At 36.9% G+C, this 6,475-nt stretch overlaps 1 pseudogene; it reads left to right on the top strand.

Moving 5' to 3' along the window:
* The first annotated feature begins 517 nt into the window (after positions 1–517).
* On the top strand, positions 518–4,156 carry LOC147449806 (uncharacterized; annotated as a pseudogene).
* Positions 4,157–6,475: the final 2,319 nt, after the last annotated feature.

The raw sequence follows: 6,475 nt of genomic DNA, 5'->3' as shown, positions 1-6,475 counted from the left end.
TGGGAGTCCTCCTTATAAGGCCACCCTCGACTGGGAGAGCAAGGGGTATGTAAGCGTGAAGCGAAGGGCGGCGCGGCTGCGTATATCCTGCGAAGGCTCCCACTTGCAGAGCAATATAAAAGGATGGCATGGGGGGCTCAGAAGCCAGAGAAAGCTGCAGGAGCTAGGCGCCGCCAAGGGATTGGAAGGGGCTGAAGGTCGCTAGCTGATTGATAGCCAAAGAGAGGGATACGAGCTGCAGGTGAAAGGGGGGGAAGTCATCTGACAAGCTCAGCAAAAGTCTCTCAAGGCCAGGCTCAGAGAGAGCGAGGGACATTAGAGACAAGCTCAGTACGGAGCCCTTAAGGGTGCGCTGCAGAAGCTTTAATTAAGGCCAACCAGGTCGTCTCTGAGCTCCTATAACGGCTCATCTCCATTTGAAACTCCAAACAGGTTCATACGTGCAACAAGAAGAAAAGCTCAGGTGCTCACAGGGGCTATTTCACGAGCTCCATAAACTGCATTTTCGAGGACAGATATGGCTGCCGAAGGGTACGTACAATGTGAAGCATTTTGAATTCAAGAGTATACTTTTCTCTTCAGCAAAAAATCAAGCTTTATTTAGTGTTATTTCTTTAATCTTTTCAATTGGGCTCGTAGCTTTGAAGATGTGAGCTTTGACACTAACTCCAAGGTGATATCATGGGACACTCTATCAGTGGTTAATTTTGTGCAAAGGTTTTGTGGTACACGTGAATATTCTGAGGCTATTTTTTCCAGTGGTATTAATGGAAAACTTTGCTTGTATATGACTAGTGAAGGTTGGAGTGAGATAGGCAAAAGAGTGTTGCCCATAGACATGCTTTGGTGGGTTGGTCTAAGAGGGTACTAGAGGGTGGCCACATATTTGTTCCTAAGAGTCAAACATCACCCCATTTTCATTCTTCGGAGAATATAAGCTTAACCTCACAAAGCAAAGCCCTAGAATACAACACCGAATCTCATGTCAAACCTACTTTACCCAATGTAGTTAGCGACTTTCACAAGTAATGTAGGAGTCCCTAAAAATGATGCGCGCCCAATAACGTATGATAGGATTTTCTATCCTAGGAAGGTAAAAGATATGTATGCCACCGTTGGGAAAGCCTTCCTTGTGAAACATTATCGAGAAGCATGGGCATCTTTTAACAAGGGCATGGTAAAAATTAGAGAGTTGTTTGACATGGGTTTTTGCGGGCAAGACAAAGAGGATTTTTCATTCATCAATCTCCGCAATAGTCGTGAAAAATTAGATCAAATTCTTGATTTTATCAAAGAAAATATGGAGCACAGTCCACCTCTCCACTTTGGAAAACTTGGAGAATTGAAGATGTGTACATGAAGGTCTTGGAACATCGAAACTACAATAGAAAGTGTGGCAAAGGAATGGTGGACGCAAAAAGACGTAGATGCTATGCTCAAGGCGACAACATTGATCGAAGTCTTGGTCATAATCACACCAATCCACAAACGGTATTACCAATATGTATATTATGTATCTTGTAAGTTTTTTATGTATCTCTCACTTGTTCTAATCTCTCTCTCTCTCTCTCTCTCTCTCTCTCTCTCTCTCTCATTCATTCATTCTAGAACGAGTTTGTCAAGGATGATATACCTCCCATGGAGTCCAAGGTTGCGCTATGAGCAATGCATCAACTACATTGCACAAAGAAGAGACTCCTCGAAGTGCATTCTATACGGGCCTCGTCCAAGGGGTCATCACCCTTGATGATACCGATGAGGTAATTCTTGTAATATAGACATATCCTTTTGAAACAATTATATATGGATGTTTTTTAGGAGGCTTGGCTACTAGGGGAAGTACCAACAAGCTATGAAGTTCTTCACCCTTATGTTAATAAAGGTTGCTTGGATGGCTCTCATGATATTCAAAGAAGTCAAGCTCAACGAGTAAGTTTAAAGAGCTTGTGATTCTAGGAAACTTAAAGTTTTAATTTATTATTGTGATATTTCACTCCACCCGTGACTCCTACTTGTCTATTGTTAATGGTAAAAGCAATTGTCTATCGCCAATATTGCAAACATCGACTCGCGGGAACAACACTTCACTAAAGAGATCCTTAGAAAATGCACAATGAAGTATTTTTCTTGCAAAGATAAGCAAGATCCAATAGTTTTGAAAAATGCTTTGAGTGTAAGTAGATTAGATGGTATCTTCTTACCCTATTTTAATACCTTGTGCATAAATGTAAGATAGTATGTGTGTATATGAACTCTATTTTTCTTTGTGCACTCTAGAAATGTTTATTGAATTCAGAAGGTCCAAGGGCTTGTTAGATAATACCGTAAGTTAGATATGGGTGATTGAGTGTGAAAGATTAGTATTTTATATCATTTGCCTTCTCTTTTAGAAAAATGTTTCTTTTATCTTTGTTCCACATGCTTGAAGTTGTAAAGTGCAAGTCCATGTCATTCTTGTAATGATAGAATAGGAGAAGGCAATCATCATTCTTTATCATTAGAGTTTGCTAAAGTTTTCTTATGCTATTATAATCTCTTTTTATTTTCTTGGGATTATATCCTTTCTCTTAATCTTAGCTTTGAACCTAGTGAGTACTGCTTACCATTTTGTCATCTAATAGAATCTAATTGCTTTTATTTAAATTCTTAGGATAATGTTGCACCATTTTCGAATGAAGTAGAGCCACCATTGAACAAAAGCACAATTGTCAATGTACCGGCCATTGCTCATGAGATACAATATGCTTGTGACTATCAAGTAGCTTTCGATGATTTTATGTGCCAAGATTCGAGCAATTTACAAGACAAGTGTCTTAATAAAAAAGTTAGAATCTCTCTCTCTCTCTCTCTCTCTCTCCCCCCCCCCCCCCCCCCCCCCCTTCCCCCTTTTCAAAAAAGAAATCCCTTAGGCTTATTGTTAGGTAAATGAAATTCACACTAACAAACTCTTGAAATTCAAATGTTCATGTTCATATAGTAGAAATTGATTATAAAGTGTTGCTAGGAAAACATGGTTCCCTCTCACTCGAGAGACTTATTAGGGACTTTTTAGAGAAATGAAGATATCGTTGTGCAACGCTTGAACGTTGATTCATGTCAACAAGTGATCGATGACATTGAATCAAATAGCTTTGTAAGTTATAAGCTCTACTCTTATTTGTCTCACCCACCACAACATCTTCTTTCTCTCTCTTTCTCGCTACTCTACTTAATTTTTTGTGGTTTGTAGGAAAATGCAATTAATACAAAGAAGAAAACAAAAAAGTTTGTAAGCTTGTCTTCAGTGATGGTAACCATTGGCACCATGAGTTAACTCTATTTTTAGGTTTATTCTATAAAATTACAACAATGACAAACAATATGTGAGCTTTTTCTCATAGAACACCTCGAGCAAAGAGCCTCTTAAAAAGAAGAAGAAGTTACCCACTTCAAGTGGCAGGAAGGTATGTTTGTGAGTTAATTCTTATGTTGTTAGAGTGGATAATGATCCATAAAAAAATTCATTGTGTTTAGGTACTTGGTGATCTCTCTAATCAAATCCCCCCTTCTATATGTAATCAAAATCATTCAACAGTGAGTGTTAATTTGAACAATTTAAATGTGTGAAAATGTTGACATTGTTAATGCCACCTTTTGATTAATGGTTCTTTCTTGTGTAGATGCCTAAAGTAACCAGGTCATGTAGAATTATAAAAAAGCCATCAAGGTTCAATGAGAGCTTTGATGAAGAGGTTAGATGAAAGTAATATTGTATTTAGACATGTCGCTTAGCTAAAGATAATTGGCATGCCTTGTTCTAGTTACTAATTATTGTTTTTTTTAATGCTTTAGATTGTGGTGGAGCTATTGAGCAATGATCACATGGAAGCAATTGCAATGGATACATTGAACTTAGATGATGTGGATGACATGTATGGTCAACTTTGGCCAACTATAAGAGACCTAAAGTGCTCACACAAAGTACATTTTAAAAGTTTCACTAGCAAATCACAGCAAGAGCATCTTTTGAGATGTTACATAGAATGGATTGCTTCCACTAAAGCCTCTATTTAAAGGCCCTTGTAATTTTATTCATTTTAGGATCGAAACCTCAAAAGTTCTCTTCATCTATGCTCATCTACATGGTGATAAACCCTCCAACGATCTTGGGAAGTAAGCTTAAATTGTTTTCAGCATTGTTTCAAAGTAGTCATGCAATTTGTCTCTAACAATTTTTATAAAAAAATAATTACAAGAAAATACGTAATATTTTAAAGATAGGGTACGGAATTTCAAGACATGTGTATTTGAATGAAATATGATATAAATATCGACAAACTTAGGTATATGAGACCTTGAGATATGTGTCCATAAGGTGAGGGGTAGATGTGGTCTTTTAGAAGTGTTGGTCAACAAGTAGCTTGGAAGGAATATTCTACTAGCTTGGAAGGGTGAGATGGCATTCTACCCAGGTCGCTTTATCCATTTTGCCATGAATTTTACCTATTCTTTACATGTGAAATGTGAGCTACCCGTTATAAATTACACTAAAGCGCAAAGAAAAGAATAAAACCTTTGGTTTTTTCAAGAAACGGGTGGTTGTAAAAAAACAACCCTGATTGTAGCCAATACATATATTTATATTTTTAACTGTGCCATGTCCAATATTTTCAAATTGGAAAAACAAGTTTTCCATGTGGAAGTTCTAATATACCCAAGTGGAAAAGTTTTCAAGTTGGGCGTGAGAAATTTCCCATATAAAGAAATTCCAATTTCCATGATGTGATAAGTAAAACCTACATGGAAAAGTCTTGATTTCTTTATGGTAAATATTCCTAGAAATATTTACATCATGGAAAATATACTCTTATATTCCAACATGGAAATTAAAACGTCCTTCTTTTCTCATATTGAAAAGAGAAATACCAATCTAAATTTACATTTCAAAGTAGAAATCCTTAGAGGAAAATAGAAATAGAAATTTGTCATGAAGTTCTTGTGCTATTGTAGTCTACACCTCATCAATGGGATGTTGATTGCTGCAACCTAAACAAATTAAGGCTAGAGAGTTTTTTTTCTTGATTATTGCAACGAGTTGCTATGGCACTCTCTGTAGCGGGACAATCAATTTTTCAAGGTGAGTATTGCTTTTGTTAGAAAAGGGTTTGGGATGTCGTGTCTATGCATGATCAACAAATCAATCTCTCTCTCTCTCTCTCTCTCTCTCTCTCTCTCTCTCTCTCTCTCTCTCTCTCTCTCTCTCTCTCTCTCTCTCTCTCTCTGACATATTAAACATAGTGGTGCTGCTACAAGGAAGGACCAACATTGTGCAATGAAAAACCATCATTCCACCTCTACAATGTACTTGATATTTAAAATGTGGCTCTACAATAATGCAAAGGTAGATGTATAATCCATGCAGTAGCACCCATGCCCAATGCACATATACATCAAAATCTACACGAACTTCACCTTCATCACCTATGACACAATATACTCATTTTCCCCCACAAATGAATTAGTCATTGAATGCAAAAGCTACACATGTAACAAGGGGAGCTTAAGAGCCAGCTCCATTGTGGGTCACATTTGAAGAGGCAAACTCTTGCCTCTTCACATACCATATTCACATGGGACATGTACATGCAGTCACTACGTTGGCCTATAGACCCGACTTGGAGGGTTCACTATGTGTAAAACTACCATATCACGTGCATTCAAGCCATGTTTGTAAAACCCCTTATCTGCAAATTTTGTTAGGAATATAATGTACCCTTTTCTTTAAAAATCTATAAGTTTTTTTCAAATCTGAAAAAAGAATGTCCTTCTGTATATATATTTTTGTAAGTTTCAAGAACTTTAAATACCCTTCTATTGAACTCACGTGATAGGTTACATTTTTCTTAGGTGACCTCCCCGGGAGACCCGATTGCTCAGTGCTCACACTACATGAGAGAGAGAGAGAGAGAGAGAGAGAGAGAGAGAGAGAGAGAGAGCAACATCTGCTCTCTCTCTCTCTCTATAAATATATATACATATGTACATATATATATATATATATATATATATATATATATATATATATATATATATATATATATATATACATACACACATGCACATACACACACACACACACACACATATATATATATGTATATATATATATATGTATATATATATATACATGTCTATATATATATATATATATATATATATATATATATATATATACACACACACACATATAACATGCACGGATAAAAAGGAGAAAGTTTTAGGCTTAGCCCTTAAAGCTCTTCATAGGATGCAACACAAGCCATGGAGAGCTTTGATATATTGACAAGGTTTAACTCCCTTGCATCATGGGCATGACAAGTTAGCCTTGCATTGCACATAAAGCCCATTAGTAGGTGCAAGTGGAGTGGAAAATCTACAAATACTTGCATAGACCAACGAATCTGGCCGTTGCAGTTGGTAGGGCAAGTGATGAGAA

This window comes from Adiantum capillus-veneris, chromosome 10, assembly GCF_014529385.1.
Source record: "Adiantum capillus-veneris isolate H3 chromosome 10, ASM1452938v2, whole genome shotgun sequence".
In the NCBI taxonomy this organism is placed as follows: domain Eukaryota; kingdom Viridiplantae; phylum Streptophyta; class Polypodiopsida; order Polypodiales; family Pteridaceae; genus Adiantum; species Adiantum capillus-veneris.
This window is presented reverse-complemented; position numbering and strand designations above follow the sequence as displayed.